This window comes from Monodelphis domestica, chromosome 6, assembly GCF_027887165.1.
Source record: "Monodelphis domestica isolate mMonDom1 chromosome 6, mMonDom1.pri, whole genome shotgun sequence".
NCBI lineage: Eukaryota > Metazoa > Chordata > Mammalia > Didelphimorphia > Didelphidae > Monodelphis > Monodelphis domestica.
Genome location: NC_077232.1, coordinates 108,494,434 through 108,512,079, shown reverse-complemented (window position 1 = coordinate 108,512,079; position 17,646 = coordinate 108,494,434). Strand labels below are relative to the sequence as shown.

Genomic DNA, 17,646 nt, shown 5'->3' with positions numbered 1-17,646 from the left:
TCTCATAAGTCCTTCAGAATTGCCTTGGATCATTGCATTGCAGCTAGTAGAGAAATCTATTACATTCAGTTGTACCACAGTGTATCAGTCTGTGTACAATGTTTTCCTGGTTCAATTGAAAATCCTATGAGCCTTTTACCAAAGGTGCAGGAAGACCAGACAAAGAAACCACTTGATGTGTTTCAGAGAAATTGAACTACATTTTCAGCAAGTAGAGCTCTTATTCTGAAAAATATCCTAGACTCCTTGGAAGAGACTTCTTTTTATTTCAGGTTTCCAATGGATAAGGTTGGCAATGGCCCAGAAAGATCTCAAGGGCAATATTTTAGGGTGTTTCAGTTTACAAGGATGATGGAAATTGGCAGAACTCTCTGCTGGACTTTGTACAATACCTAACCATTGTACTCATGAGTCTTGCTAGTGTGATTTTAAACACCCATAAAATCAAGTCTTATTGATTGAAAAAACATAATAGCTACTTGGAAGAGGTCCTTGTTTCTGTGAAAATCAAGTAACCACAATGTTCTAGCTATAGACAATTGACCCAAGAGTCCTTTGGGGATGATACAGGATAAAACATAAACATGTCTACAGAGCTTCTTTAAATGAAGCATTACTGCCAGTAAGGTCAGTCTTTCAGACTTTTCTAATTCTGGCATAGTAGCTATTAGCTGTGTCCAAGATCAAATTAATATCATCTTTGTTGAGATGGAGAAATGCTTGTGGGGTTTTCCTCTTGTAATTTCATTGAGATTTATTTCCTTTTGTATCAATCGTTACTTGATTGACTTATACACATTAGACTATGAGCTCCTTGAAAGCAAAAACTGATTTTTTTTAATTTTGGTTTTGTTTTTGCTTTTCTCTCTATCACCAGAGCTGTACTAAATAGTGCCTGGCACTTAGTAGGTACTAAATATAGTTGAGTGATAAATGATACATTAATTACTTAATTAAATTGATCAAAATAAAATTAATTTAAATAGATAATAAAATCAAAGGGCTATAGGAAATATATACATATGTTACTAGATTGAAAAATGAACTAGACTCAATCTTGAACACCACTGAAATCAGAAGACATGGGTTTGAATCCTACTTCTCTTTTTTCTCTTTTTTCTCTTTTTCTCTTTTTTTAATTTTTTAAAATTTTATTTTATTGATTAAGAAAATTTTTCCATGGTTACATGATTCATGTTCTTTCCCTCCCCCTTTCATCCCCCTCCCATAGCTGATACACAATTCCACTGAATTTTACATGTGTCATTGATCAAGACCTATTTTCATATTATTGATATTTGCACTAGAGTGATCATTTTAGAGTCTACATTCCTAATCATATCCCCATTGACCCATGTAATCAAGCCCTACTTCTCAATCTTACCATCTGTATGACCTTTGGCTACTTAGTTTCTTAGAACATTAGGCTCCTCATTCATAAAATGAAGGGGTTGGCCCTGATGGCCTTTGTAGTCCCTTCTAGTTCAAGATTTTGGATCATATGAATCCAAGTTTCCATCAAAATAATCAGTAAAACAATGTGGTAGCAGGGTCATTACTTTGAACTGAGAAGTATGCTTAAAGTTATACGAAACTCACCTAAATAAGAATTTGTAGTCCTAGATGGTTTACAAATGGAAAGGCAAAAGGAATGGATAAAGTGACTTGAAGTCAATTATATTTGGGTTCAAATTTAAACCCTGATATTTATTAATTATTCAAGAATAGATATGTTAACCTTTTTTAAACCTCAGTTTATAAAATGGGAATAATTCCAGTGGTGCCTAATTTGAAGAACTGTTGGGAAGCTCAAAGGAGATTATATACACAAGTGTGTATGTACATATATGTATATAAATGTATATAGGTATAAATAAAGCAGTTTGTAAATTTTAAAATGATAAGTAAACATGAACTATTGTTATTATGAAGTTTTTGTTATTCTTTTTTCCCCATGACTACCTCCTGATAAGGTATGTGGTAAAAATGACAATACCTTCTTATTACAGAAAAGGAAATAGAGTAAAATGTCCATAGTCACACGACTAATAAGTGATAAAGATAAGACTCCGGTTCACAGAGTTCTATATCCATGGGAAGTCAGAGGGAACAACCTAGGCAGAAACTGTTCTACTTAGATTGGGGGACAGGACAGAGATGATGATTGATGCCTTTTAGTGCACTATGCCAGGTAAACCTCGTAAGGTCACCTCTCTGTGGTTTATGACAGAAAAAAACAAACAAGGCTACAAAGTAAGAGAGACACTAAAAACTCAATCCTCAACAACCTTGGGCAACAAAAAGTGATTTCATTGGGCTTTATTCAAAGTTATCAAAGGCAATCCAATATCAGCAAGTCTTCATGGAGAAGAGAATAAATATATAGATGTAGATTTATGAATGGAAACCAATTCATCATACATTTACTAAGCACCTACAATGTACTAGGAGAGATGCCATTTGAAAATGAAATACTCCCTGTCTTCAGGAAGCTTCTGTTCTGCTGGGATGATGCAGCACGTGCACAGAGAAGGAAACACAAGTTAATATGAGAAGGGAGAGAGCACCAATGACACAAGGATGCAGGAGGGCTGCATCTCAGCACTGTCACCTGGGCTAAACCGAAAAGAAAGCTAGAGATGAATTCTAAGATGAAAAAGAAAAAGAAGTAGGTTGGAAAGACTACTGAAAGATACAGAGAGAAGAGACAGAATGTCAAATTTGATAAACAACTCAGTAGGTAAGATTGGCTAGCATGGAGAGTTCAGGAATGCAGGTAGTCTAAAATAAGACTGAAAAGATGGAGGGGCAGATTGATGAGAGCTTTAAATGCTAGGGTAAGAAGTTTGCATATTATCTCTGAGGCAAAGAAAAGGTGACAACCCATTATACTTATACAAATGAACCAAGAACAAAAACATCTGCCTTTTTTACCAAATAAAATTATTCCATCTCAGATACAATTTCAGGTATAATTATAAGTCAAACATCTGAGTTTTTAGTGTTGCCTCTCAGTGTAACCTTGGGCAAATTGCTTCTTGTTTCTGGTCTTCATCCTCTTCAACAGTCAAATTAAAATGGACTAGATGAATGGTTTTCAGAGTTTAGTCCTCAAATCCCTTGGAGTTGCAAGAGGCTTGCAAGGGGTCTCCAAGGTTAAATCTATTTTCATAAAAATATTAAGAAATTAGATGCCTATTAAAACATACTACCATTTTCCAACCACATCTCTGTGTAGTTCAACCAAAATAACAGATTGAATACAGAAGCAGATGTGAGAGTCTTGTCATTTATTTAGCTAGATGTTAAAGATTTTCAAAAATATATAAAATATGGGAGGTCCTGGGTTCAAATTTGGCCCCAGACACTTCCTAGTTATGAGACCTTGGGCAAATCACTTAATCCCCATTACTTAATATTGATTCTAAGACAAGGTAAAGGTTTTAAAAAATAAATTAAATAATGGCACTTTATGTTTTTGTGCTTTGGAAAGTACAATTTTTTAAAATTTAAAATGTTATTTATCTATACATGCAATAGGTTCATTGTTATTTTAATTAACAAATATTTTATAATTTGTCGGTTTTAATTTTTAATGTGTTAAATATATAGCTTACATTAATAAGAGCTCTTTGGCATTCCAAATAATTTTTAAGAGTGGGAAGAGACCTTGAGAACAAAAAGGTTTTTTTTTTTAAACCCTTCTGCCTTTGAATGGAAGTATGTTTTAATAGGCATCTAATTTCTTATTAGTTCCAAGGCAAAAGAGCAGTAAGGGCTAGGCAGTTGGGGGTTAAGTGACTCGTCCAGGGTCAAAGAGCTAAGAAGTGCCTATGGTCATATTTGAACCCAGGACCTCCTGTTTATCTATTGAGTCATCTAACTGACCCTAAGACCAAGAAATTTGAGAACTGTTGGATTTTATTTGATTACACCTTCAGTGTTTATTAACAAATTTTCATGTATAACAAGGGAAAATGGAGACTGAAGATTTTGAGCTTGAATCTGGAAGTCAAACCGAGCCCACAGACAAAGGCAAAACTTGGTTCTCTTCAGGCAAGACATATGGAACATACCGATATCAAGGAGAAATCTGTTTCCAAGTATGTCAAAAGATCTCCCAGCATCTTGGTCAAAGTTCAATAGGGAGATCTGAGAACATATATACCTACACAATCCCAATCTTAACATACATCTTTGAAACAGTAAAAATGGATGACAGATTTAGAAAGTATCCAAAATAAAACCTGTACAGTATTCATGAATACACAGTCTATCACCCAAGGCAGCTATAAAGAGATTCACACTTCTAATCAAAAAGGAGGAAGAAGATTGATAAATGTTGTCTAAACAGAAGATAACTAGATTAAAAACTTGCAGAAATACTTCTGGAACAAACTGGTATTCACAGAACAATAGTAAAGGCTAACAATACACATTGGATTTATCACTTATTATCAAAAATGGTTTGCTTTCTGATGGAGCCTATGAAATGACTAAGATTTAAGAATGAAGTCAAAAGGACCTTCTTGAGGAACATCCACAGGTACCCTGTCAACAATATACCAGAAAGAAGCATCAAACAAATTATTGAATCATGTGAATTTCTTTTCACAGAAGTGGAGAGGTTTATACTAGAAATACAAGACCATATAATTTCCCCTATAAGTTACAAAGTTAATCCTTAAGGAATCATAATTTAGTATCCAATCTAAATTATACAAAAAATGCTCAATATACTGCTACAGGCTAAAAAAAATTCAGCACCTACCAAAAACTTAGAAAAACACAATATGAGAGTCCAAATTACCTACCTGAAATTCTTTACCCTTCATAAATTAATAGATAACAGTCTTCATGAAACATCTTTCTTTGATTCAGTTATTAGTCGTATCTAAATCCTTATGATTCCATTTGGGATTTTCTTGGCAAAGATACCAGTGGTTTGCCATTTCCTTCTCCAGTAGATTAAGGCAAACTAAAGTGAAATTACTTGCTCAGGGTCACACAGCTAAGTATCTGAGGCTAGATTTGAACTTAGGTCTTCCTGACTCCAGGTCCAGTGCTCTATCTACTGTACTACCTAGCTTATCTATGCAATAAATACAGATCCCAAAATATTATTGACAATATCAAAAAATTAATGTACTGGAACTAGAGCATTATTGTTGACAAAACTGCTATCCACAATAATCTGGAGATAACATTGATCCATAAAAAAATTAAGAACATTTTTATTAGATGTCATCATAACAAATATTCATTATCTCTAAATTACATGGAATAAAAAAGATCCAAATATAGACACCTAACAGAAGAAATAAAAACCAATGAGAAACAATTAATGACTTGTCATCCTGTCTGCTTTTGTAATTATCTTGAAGATACTTTTGATGAGCTATTAGCAATGAACTTATATTCCAAAACTTTCATGCAATTACTAAAAGCATTCATTCTATCTACCTGTTCAATAGTACATAAGATATTAAACACAAAAGAAAAATAATATGATAATTAGAGACTTGATATGAGATCATACATGTCTGGACTTCATCAAAGAGATGAGAAAACCAAAACAATGATAAAACAGTAAAAGCCAATTTATTAAATATTGCATGCTAACCAATATTGATTAAGTACCTACTGTGGGCTTGCCATTCTGCTAGGTCTATATAAAGGATGGATAAGGCATGATTCCTGCCCTAATAGAGATTGTAGTCTAGTAGGGGAATAAGACAAAATTGTAGATACTTATAATATACACCATTACTTAATAATACTTAATAATATTAGTCATATGAAGTACAAATAGAAATTTTATTAAATGAGAGAAAGATAGAGACCAGAAAAGGCTTCTTGAGGTAGGTAGCATTTGAGATGGGCTTTAAAGAATCAGAAGAAATTTAGTACACATAAAGGGGGAAGAAGGAAATTAAAGGCATAAGAAACATTATTAGAAAGGCATGGACAGGACAATCTAGGATGGTCTGAGAATACAGAGTAATCTAGTTTGACTGGTATGTAGGATTCATAGTACCAAGTTATTAAAGACTTTGAATACTAGCTTTAGTCCACCAATCAATAACCATTTTATAAATACCTACTATGTACCAGGCACTGTGCTAAGAGCTAGAGATACAGTTCCAGCCCTCAAGGAGCTTAGAATGTAGTGAAAGAGACAGCAAGCAAATAACCATGTATGAATGATCTATATAGCATAAAAGGAAACAACAAAGGGAATTAAAAAGAGTTGAGAAAGCCTTCCTATAGAAGGGAGAATTTTAGTTGATAGCCAGGAAGCAAAGATGAGGAATTTATATTAGGGAATCACTAAAGATTTTTTATCAGAATTTTAACATGGCTAGATGGGTGCATAAAAATGATTATTCTGCCAGCAGAATGATTGAAGAAGGGTCAGAGAATGAAGAGAAGAAGCCATTGCAACAGTCAAAGTGAATGGTAATGAAGGGCTGTTGTAGGATAATGACAGTAAAAATAGGCAGATGAATGTGAGAGATACCAGAGGTGGGAAACAAGGTCTTTGTAACTGATATAATCTGAAAAGAAGAAAAAGTCAAAGTTGGGGAATAAGTGGTCCCAAACAAAAGTGATGTCGTTGGAAGGCTCAGATTTAGATGGAAAGATAAGTTTTAGACACATTGATTTTGAATTGCTCTTCCAGGCCGAGATATCCCATAGACAGTTTGAAATATAGGTTCAGAACTTAATTGAATTTAACAAATATTTATTGTGTCTGTTCTGTGCAAGGGAACACAGACAAAAATGAAACCGTATTTGTCTTCAAGTAGCTTACAATTGATGTAGAACTAGCATGAGAGGTTTAGAGCTAAAGGTTTAGGTTTAGGAGTCATCTACATAGAAATGATCATTAAAGCCATGATATGAGAGAGAGAGAGAGAGAGAGAGAGAGAGAGAGAGAGAGAGAGAGAGAGAGAGAGAGAGAGAGAGATATTGATTACTGGTGCATGCTACAGGAAAAAAAGGGATAATGTGATAGAGCTGAGTTACGCACAGCTCTTCATGACTGTGATGCCTGATATTTTCAGCCCATCCTGGAGAGATCTTGAGGATTTTCAGAATTAAGAAGTTTGGATATTAGCAGGGATAGTATTTTGAAGAAAAGATTAGATAAATGTAGACAGTGGATCTATGAATATTGATGAGTAGGTACCATGGATAGTGCACTGAGCCTGGAGTCCATGCTTACTAGCTTTGTGATCCCAAGCAAGTCACTTTATCTCTGTATACCTCAGTTTCCTCAACTGTACAATGGAGATGATAACAGTACCTACCTCACAATGTTGTTATAAGGATCAAAAGAGAAAACATTTGTGAAGTACTTAGCACAGTACTTATTCTCACTTTTCTCTCACTGTATATAGTTTTCCCCACAATTATAATATAGTGGGGAAAGTCCTAGATGATGTCAGACTTTGCTACTAATTTACTATATGAATGTAGGTAAATGGATTAACCTCTCTAGGCTTTGATTACATCATGTATAAAATGAAGAAGTTGGGCAAGATAGTGTCTAAAGTCCCTTTTAGCTCTAAGCAACTATGACCTAAATCCAATAATGTTGGTTTTAATTCAGAAATTCAATGCTCATCCCTAATGGAATTTTGGACTTTCATAAGCTTTGTCTCTTGCAAGTTTCCTTGATCTATAATTTTTAGTCATCCCTTTTCCAAAATGATTGTTTTCTTTGCATCTTTAGAATCCATTCAATTTTCTGATCTCATGCCCTTAAGAATGCTGCCACTTCCTAATGGTCTAGCATTTCTAAGTTGACACAAGGCCAGCCACAAGTAGCTATAGAGTTTTGGAAATGGAAAACACCTTAGAGATCATCTAATACAACCCACTCATTTGACTTATATGGACACTAAGGTCAAGAGAGGAGAAATAGCACATTTTGTGGAATATACTTGAGTTCATTACCTTTATTCCAAGTTGGCACAGACCTAGAGACCTTAAAAATTTGAACTAGATCTCAAAGACTGAAGAGAGAGAGAGAGACAGAGACAGAGACAGAGACAGAGGGAGGGAGGTAAAAAATAAAAGGAAGAACTACTAATAATTCTTGATGTCTTTAGTTTAGTTACTGATCCTGGCTATCAGTATATGAAAGGATCTCAATTTCTTCATTTGTAAGAGGAAGGGGCTGGACTACATGACCTTGAAAGTCCTTTTCAGGAATAATATTCTGTGATTCATTATGACTATGTCACTGGGAGGTATGGAAGGGCCTGATGAATATTTTGCATGTCTACAAAATTGTTACAGACCTCTATTTGTATCTGTTGCAACAACCCACAGGTCCTATTTTTTTCCCTTAGATTTTGAAAATCCATGATTCCTACCTTCCAGATGCTGCATTTAGCCAGATTAACCCGTGGCTAATTAGTGGCAGCTCACTGGATTCAAACAAATGGGTCTCCATTATGTTTTTGACCTCTCCGTTCAAGCAGGAGGGATTGGTTCAGATCTCCTGCCTTTGTTATCAGATGATTAACTGGTAGAATATGAGGGCAATTTGGCTGTGTGCTCTGTCTTAAAGGAGAGAGAATTACTCTGGGAAATCTCTCAGGCACAAATTCTATTCTTGGTCAAGTCAGCAGTGAAGGAGTAGACTTCTCTGCAGCAATGTTTCTCAAGTTGGTGTGGCCCTTCCCAGAACGTCCTGTGCCTTCTGGGTCTCGGCACAGGTCTCAGCAGGAGTGCCAGGTGCAGTTACCACACAGCACTGATTTCCAAAGAGCTCCTTACCTCTTAAAGGCCCCATTTAGAAATCTGCTACCCACAACTTACCTCACTCTCAGGAGCCAGACAGGAAGAAGTGGGCAGGGACAGGACATAAGGATAAGGAAACATCTGTCTGGACCCTGTGCAGGCAAGGGATTAGAGGATAGAGGAAGCTTAATTATGTCATTCACTTTCACAGAAAATGTGTGCTAAGGGGAGGAAAGGATTAAGCCAATTGAAGACATCTCCCAGCAGTTCCCTAAAAGGTGACTGCAAAGTGATTGCTCTATCTTCTATGTCACCTGCTTCTCACAAGCCTCAGGCAGCTCAAGAAGTCTACCAGACCCCACTTGGTTTTGAGTTGTGGGTTTCAGAAAGGCTTTTGAGCTGGTACTGGCCATTTTTAAAAGAAGGGAGAAACTAAAAAAATAAGTTCCAATGGTTTCCCAAACTGATCTCCAGAGGAAGATGGAGAGCTAATTTTCCTTCAGTTTTACATATTTGGGCAAATATGACAGGTGAAATGGATGGCATTGATATCTAGAACATAGCATAGAGACAGGTGGCACCAACTCCCAAACTCTATCTCTTTTTCATCTTCCTGAACATTTACTTATGTTCCTGGGGGCTGTCTAGCATGCAGAAGAGAAGCACAGACTACAAGATCATTTATCATCTCTCTCTCCCATGTACCACTTCACTTCCCAAATATCTCTAAACCTGAACCCAAACAGAAAGGACGTGCTTTTGTCTCTCTGTCCTACAAATTGAAGTTGGCGGTGAACTTCTGCCTGACAATGATTTTCCTACTTTTGAAGAATGATTCTGAAAGTGAGGCTGAATTTCTTTCCTCTCATCCAGAACAACAGCCTATGTCTGCCCAAATAACAATACATTAAAGAAATGGACTCTTGTTCCCCAACATGCCTCGATCAGAAAATGGGGTTTCATAAAGGAACAAAATATTAAGATCTACAAAAATAATACCCAGGGCTTTTGGCCATCTGCACATCCCTAGAAATGGTGTAACATTGATCTTTGAAAAGTGAATCACATTTTCCCACAAGAAAAAAAATGTTATAATTGATTGTTTTCCTTACCAGGAAGTTGACATCAAATAAATCACCGACAAGACCAACACTGTCATAAATGCAAATATTTAATGACAAGACCTGTCTGTAGTTATTTTCTCTTTATATTCCAGTTATTTCAAAATTTAACTCCCCACTGCCATTATACAAAAAGATATTTGTAGTAAAAAAGAAAAATAGATAAGTAGAAACAATTGGTTTAATGGCTTCCCAGCCATCTCCACAACATGTGGCTTTTGTCTATTCCTCCTGTTCTGATACAAAAAGATCTTTGTAGTAAGAAAGAAAAATAGATAAGTAGAAACAATTGGTTCAATGACTTCCCAACCATCTCCACAATATGTGGCTTTTGTTCACTCCTCCTGCTCTGATAGATGGGTTTTAGCCTTACCTTCTCAGGTACCTGGCCATCTTCTACATCATCTCCCCCTCCTCCCTTTTCCCAGCCCATCTTCCCTCATGGTGTCTTCTCCCAATATAACATGAACTCTCTTTGAAGGCAGGTTTTTATTGAGCTTGTATTTGCATCCCCAGTGCTCAGCTAGTACCAGATACAGGGGAAGCTCTTCATAAATGTCCCATCTCTCTATCTGATGACCTTGATCAGTGGGGTATACAACATTCTTTACCTGAAGTGCCTCACCTCTCCCAGCCAGGCAGATTGTGTCATCTTTTGTTTGAGACTAAGAAGGACAATCAGATCTATTCAGAATTCATCTTCATTTTCACTGAGGTTTCTGTTCATTATTGTCATCATTATATACTCTGTGGCTCATTATATACTCAGCATTATATGCTCTCTGACTTCTGTGCCATCACACTCTGTAACAGTTCTACTTTGGCATTCAAAAGCCTTTCCTTACCTGGTCCCTTCCTACCTTTCCAGCCAAGGCAGTGAACTGATACAGTGCATAGAGCCCTGGGCTTGGAGTTAGGAAGACCTGACCAGAAATAGCCCCCTCAGACACTAGCAGTATGACTCTGAGCAGGTCACTTCATCTCTGTTTGCCTCAGTTTCTTCAACTGTAAAATCAAGGTAATATTAGTACCTACTTCCAAGGTTTGTTGTGAGGATAAAAGAATATTTACAAAGTGCTTATTAGCACAATGTCTAACACATTAATTAGTGTTATTATAATTATAATTAGTAATTAATTAGTGCTTAATAAATGTGTGTTTTCTTTTTCCCTTCGGTCTTAGTTAAATCCAGGGACTATTCCTTGAAAAAGATAATTTTCTCCTAACTGGGCATCTTTGCTCTCTCCCTGCTGAGATGGGAATGAGCCTGGCTGTCCTCTTTCCCTTGCCCCTTGTGCTGTGTCCTACCTCTGGACCAAGTTCCGACTTCCACCTTGTTGAGATGTGGCCCATCCTTGTTGTCCCTTCATTCCATTCTGGGAAGGAGCACTGCTGACCCTTGTCTTCTATTGGTTCTGTTGCCCCAGGATTTGGTTGGATTTTTTTGTTTTGTTTTATTGTGGTTTTCTGGAAGAGAGTTGGAGAACTCTAAGTGTTTCTTACTCTTCAATCTTAGCTACGCATTCTGGGCATTTTCACTGGCTATACCTTATGCCTGGAAAGCTCTCCTCATCTGAGACTCAGCTTCTCTGGTACCAACTAAAATGCCATTTTTCCTGATCCCTTTTAATTCTACTGCCTTTTCTCTGTTAATTATCTCCAGATATCCTGTATATAGCTTGTTTGAACAAAGTTATTTTTATGTTGTCTCCCTTGAAAACAGGAACTGTCATTGGCCTTTCTTTAGATTTTCCAGCTCTTTGTACAGTGCTTGGCACACAGAAAATGCATAATAATTAGTATAATAATAATAATAATAATAAATGTTTGTGAAATGACTGGCTGAGTTCATATGAGTTTTTCTATTTTTCTCTGACTTCCTTGTTTTCTTTGATTCTTGTGGTTCAATTGTGCACATTAATACACCATAGTTTGTTCAGTCATTCCCAGTAGATGGATAACTGCATAATTTCCAGTTTATAGTAATGTTAAATGGAAATATTATATTTCAAGTTTTCTAAAATGGGCTACTGTATACATTGATTATGCAAAGAACCCCAATATTCTATGTAGGTAAAAAGGACACAAAAAACACAACTCCACTGTAAACTTTCCCCAAAGCTAACATACTAGCAAAAAGACATATTAATTAAGTTTTTAATTAACAATTGGTATTACCTTCTTAGAACTGAGAAGATCTTCTACACTTTGGTTTGGATGGCAGGATTCTTTTAAAATGAGAAGCAGGAAGCTATCCTAGACATTTTGAACTGTTGCCTTCTTTTTCTCAGTCAGATTTTTTTTGTAGCAGGCAGACATTTTCTAAGCTTTTCTACTCACCTTAGAGCTGAGGTCTAAGCAGCTCCTGTGAGGTGTAGAACACGGGGTCCTGAGTTTGACTCTTGAATCTCACCTTTTCAATCCATCTGATCTTGACAAGTTACTTCTTCTCTTCCCTCGCTAATTGGGAAGTAGAGGTAGTAAAGCTGCCCCCTAGGAAGGACCCCATATTAAAATTAATTGGGAAATGTAAATAAAAACACAATACAATATATATGATGTAAATTTGATGTTTTCAAAGTCAATATGTGGTCTGCAGGGATGCATTTCTATTTAAGTTTGATGCTACTAAATGATGTCTAAGGGGTCTTCTTTTTCTAAAACCCTAGGTTCACCAAACAATTGCTCTCAGTGATAATGGCAAGTGTGTCTCTGAAAAGCATTTCTAAAAATCTGGACTGACTCCATATCCTTCCCCATTTTCTTAACCTTCTAATTTTTTCTGAAAGCTGCAGGCATACCTGCTCAGCATCTTACCAAAGCAATGTCACCTGGGAAGCAAACAGCATTAAAAAGGCCTCCATTCAATCCCTCTTCCTCAGTTTTCACTGCACAGGAAAGCAATGTTTCAGTTGCCTCTCTGAATACTTCACACATACTTGGAAAACCGTAAAAGTAATTTTGTGAGGCATTCATTTGGCTGTGTAGCAACTCCAGGACTGGCACTCTATCTACTGCATGACCTATATTTCACCAATAGTATGAACTTAACATATTTTCATTCATTCATTCAAATAAATAAGAGAGGTAGAAACAAAGTAACATATGGGGTCAGAGCAGCAGGGTTATTACAAAATGTTGAGATCAGGATCAGGGAGGTCATCCTGGAGGAGACTTTCAAGAACAGGAAGGAATAAATAGGTAGATATTGAGATTTTCTAAAAATTGGGAACAATGTGAAAATAATCATAGCAAATAAAAGACCTGTGCCATGAACCCTCAGGTAGGCATTGGTAATCATCCCTCCTGCAAAGGAAAGAAAAACATTTCCTTCCTATCTTCTTTCCCTCTATTCTCTTCTCTAATTTTCTTATTCTTTTCCTTTCCTTTTTTCTTTTTCTAAAATTTGCATGAGGCATTTAACAATTCTATATAATGTTATAACATCCCCTTCCCCAAAGTCTTCTTCAGGGGCTATGGAGAAGACCAAAGCTAGGGCAGATGAGTATAAGCTCTGACAGGTCCTAGCCCTGGAGAAAAGACTGAATTCTTATCATGAGCTCCATTTTTTGTAATAAACGAAGGCTCAAACTGAGACTTCAAGAAGTCAGGACATACCACCAGAAAGTACAGGCTGCCTATTGTTCCATATCCAGTCAAGCTGACTTTGGAAAGGCTCATCACCAGGTTGGCTACAGGGTAATATTTTTTTTAGCAGTAGCAAATTATCAAGACTATCTACTAAGAGAGGATTGGGATCTATGTAAAAGGAAAAAGTTCCCACATGGATCTTTAAAGCATTAATTTAATTCTACCATTGAAGCATCCTGACACAAAACCTTGGATACAATTTTTGGGCTCATTCATATAAATTTCTCTGGCTTATATCCAGAACCAGACAAATCCTGGGGATATCAGTACTTGGCTTATTTTGTTTTCCAAAAAGGACCCTCAATTCCCCTTCATTTATTCAGATCAGGTCATTAAACATTTAAAAAAAAGTTTTATTTAAGCAGCAAAAGATGAAAAGATTTATGCATTGGGTTACCTCATCTATTATCTAAGATTTTCTGAGCTAGGAAAGAAAAATTAAGAGTCATTCCATTTGGCCCTCTCAACAATCCTATGAACTATGCAGGGTAGGGCTTATTCCCACTTTACAGATGAGGAAAATGAAATTCAAAGACATTCAGTGACTTTCCTAAATCTAGCTAATAGTATAACCACAGATAGAATGTGAGTAATCTAATTCCAGCCCTATTTTCCTTATTCCAGAATGTGCCTGTCTTCTTCTTTGTGTGTGTGTGTGTGTTTTTTTTTTGAGCTCCTTCTTCTGATAAGTGGAACCTAACTAGACCTATGTACATCATTGATAGAATTGCCAATTGTTGACTCCGCATAAAGACAACTTGGAACCATTTTTCAAAACCCTGATTTCTCTGATATCCAGTTCCTTGGGCTGCCTTGAGGCTTGATGGAGATTGGTACTTTTCCTGCCCAATTACCCTCTTGAGCTTGCCCAAATACCTCCTTGCTGAAGGGTTCTTTGCCTTGAAGAGGAAAGGTGACCAATGGTAACAACTGCTGAATTGAAAGCAGCAGATCGTCCTTAGCCTCAGGAGACATTTGCAGAGGAATCTGAAAAGTTACCACAAAAATATGGCCATATGGTATCCTGGGGCATGTTTGTCTTACCAAAGATATCATAGAATCTTTGAAGAAGTAGTTCCACTGCCAACTTGTCAGTTAATCAGCCTTTCCCAGGTCAATGGGGACATTGCAGATTGAGTCTGGGTGTACCAGGCCTGAAGGAATTCACTTTAATTAAAGGATTTGTGCCAAAATGGAATCCTCAAATCCTTTGAGCAATGTTGCATGAACTGGGCATTTCAATCCCTGTGTGCATTTTCCATTGCTGCAAAATGACAAATATCCTGACCCAGCAATTCAAGGGAAGGAGCTGATGCTAACTCACTTAGAAACCCACTGTAGGTCTCTCAGCTGAGAAATATGGCCTCCCTCTACACACACGTACCCCCCCCCAATTTCCATGTCTTTAAAAAGGCATTTATCATCCTTCGTTCCTTCAGTTACAGTATTAAATACCTGCTCTATGTAAGGCACTGTACTCTATATTGGAGCTACAAAGGGAGATATAAGAGATCTAGCTTACTGCAGTGAGGAGAATTATCTTGACTATTTATGAGCTCAAGCATGAGTTCTTTATGTTTTATATCTTCTGTAAGGAAAAATAAAGTCTATCCTCTGTCCTCTATATATTATTAGCTTGAAAACTTGCATAAGAGCTAAGATTCTTTTACCTATATCTGAGGACACCTAAACACAAGCTAAATTCAGATGCCCCCAGGAGCCTAGAATAAGTCAAGGAATGGCTAATGAGAGGTCCATAACATTGAAGTTAGCTTATATAAAACTAGTATTTGAGGTTTTGAACCACAGGTTTTAGGAGTCTACAATCTATTAACTATAATTTAAGGGAGAGAAGATAAGGGCATAGGAGAAATCTAGATGAAGTGCTATGAAGAATTTGAGAAGGGAAGTAAGTAGACAAGAGGAGCTTCACAGAGGAGGTGGCACAAGGGAAATGAAGGAGAAACATCAAGGAGAGGATAAGATAAAGGTCAATTCAGGCATGCATAAAAGCAGAGAAAAAAGGAGAGGTCAAGACAAAAACAGAGACCAGACACTAGTTCAATTTGGCCCTTATTTTAAGGTCCTTGTATTGTTTTCAGATTTGTAAGTATACTGCTTATGGGTCATCTTGACCATTTTTGTAGAGAAGATTGGAAACTAAACCCATAGCCACCTGGCTGGTTCTTATAGACAAGACATCACAAGGATGTTTCCTTTAAAAATTTTTTTTAAACTCTAACAAATACTGCCCCTTCCCCTGAACATTTTCATATTCAAAGCAGAATAGAAAAAGAGGATTATGTGTGCAATCATTCATCTCTATTATGTTCAGCTAGTTTTAAATATTCAACATGTAACTTTCAAAGCTGTCCTGATTGTGATTCTATCTGGACTTCTTTCTGTACATTTTAAAAACTGTTTCAATCACTTTTTTCTTTCTTCTCCCATTTTGAGGGAAGAGACAACATTATTTTTTTTGAGACAACATTATTTCTAACTCTCAGACCCACCCTAAACAAAAAAAAAAAAAGAAAGAGAAAGAAAGAAAAGGAAAGCACAATCCTTATGACAAATAAATAGCATCAAGCAAAACAAGGTCACACTAAAAATGTATGTCTTATTCTGCTTTTTTAGTCCATCAGTGCTTTCTCACTGAGTAAATATGTTTCATCACCAAGTCTCTGGAGTTGTGGTCATGGAAATGATCTGTGTCATTGTTTTTCATGTCATTTTAAAAACAATATTGTTGTTATGATAGAAATTGTTCTCCTGGTTTTGCTTATTTTGCTCTGTAGCAGTTCAAAAAAGTCCTCCCAAGTTTTTCTGAATCTGTTCAAGGAAGGATAGTTTTCATCTTATATTTACTCCAGTTTCTTCCTTTTGGGTATTGGTTATAGAGGATATCATGGTTGTTTTTTTTAAACTTCTGGTTGAATCCATACATTGCTCTAAATGTGGAAGGAATTCCTAATATAATAGAAAAGTTTGGCATCAGGAGATCAGGTTTCAGTTGGTTCTGACATTTTCTAGATGGTTGACCTTGAGCAAATCACATGATGACTATCAGTTTCCTGATCTAGAGAATAAAGATCAAAATAATATTTGTCCTACCCAACTGACAAGGTCATTGAGAAGAAAATATTTTCCTTTGAGCATTCTGGAAAAAAATTAAATATTATGTAAAAGTTATCTGATTGATCAATAGCCTCCAAGGAAGAGGGAAAGGCAAAGGAATAAGAATTTATATATCAACTACTATAAACCAGACACTATGATAAGCACTTTATAAATATTATCTCATTTAATCTTTCTAATAACTCTATGAAGTAAGTACAGCTATTTTTACAGATGAGGAAACTGAGGTAAATGGAGATGACGTGACTTTCCCAAGGTCTCCAGCTAGTACATGAGGCCAGATTTGAACTCTGATCATTCTGAATCCTAGGTTCAGTGCTCTATCCACTGTGCCATCTAACTGGTCATCCTTCAGCAGTGCCTTCAGCTTATTTTTCTTCCCCTCAGAACCAAGTCAGATTCCTTGTTTCTTTTATTCCATAAAAAGTCCTCTCTCAGGCCCATGAGAACCAGGGACAGTTATACCAGACTTAAAATCTGAGTGTCACCTTCAACTTTTTACTCTGTCATACCCTCATGGTCTATGAGTAGTCAAATCTTGTCTTTTCTCCTTTCTTTGCATTTCTTTTCTACCCCTTCTTCTCTCCTTTGACATTGCCACTATCCTGGTATAGGCCTTCATTATCTGAGATCTGAACTATTTCAATAGTTTACTGGTTGGTTTCCCTGTCTCAAGTCTCTCCCTACTCCAATTCGTTCTCCTCTCATCTATCAAACTGATCTACCTAAAGCAGAGATCTAACTATGTCACCCTCCTATTCAATAAGCCCCTGTGGCAACCTTTCTCCTCCAACATCCAACATAAAATTCACTGGCTGCCTTTTAAATCCCTTTATAACTTAAGTTCCTCCTATTTTTTAAGTCATTATACTTTACTCACCTCCACATACACACAGGTTAAAAATGGAGTTAATCTCAGAGGATTGATGAAACCCTTTCTTCACAGATAAAGCAAATATTATTATCCCTATTCTACAAAATA

General features: G+C 36.4%; 1 long non-coding RNA gene across 1 annotated transcript in view; it reads right to left on the bottom strand.

The window, feature by feature from the left end:
* The window catches only part of LOC103095164 (uncharacterized), a 63,472-nt gene extending 46,776 nt beyond the window's left edge, over nt 1-16,696 (bottom strand). The window contains exons 1-2 of the long non-coding RNA XR_469110.3: nt 12,216-16,696; nt 11,184-11,342 (exon numbers count right to left, since the gene is read on the bottom strand). This is a non-coding gene — a long non-coding RNA (uncharacterized LOC103095164). The remainder of the gene's footprint in view (nt 1-11,183; nt 11,343-12,215) is intronic.
* Nucleotides 16,697-17,646: the final 950 nt, after the last annotated feature.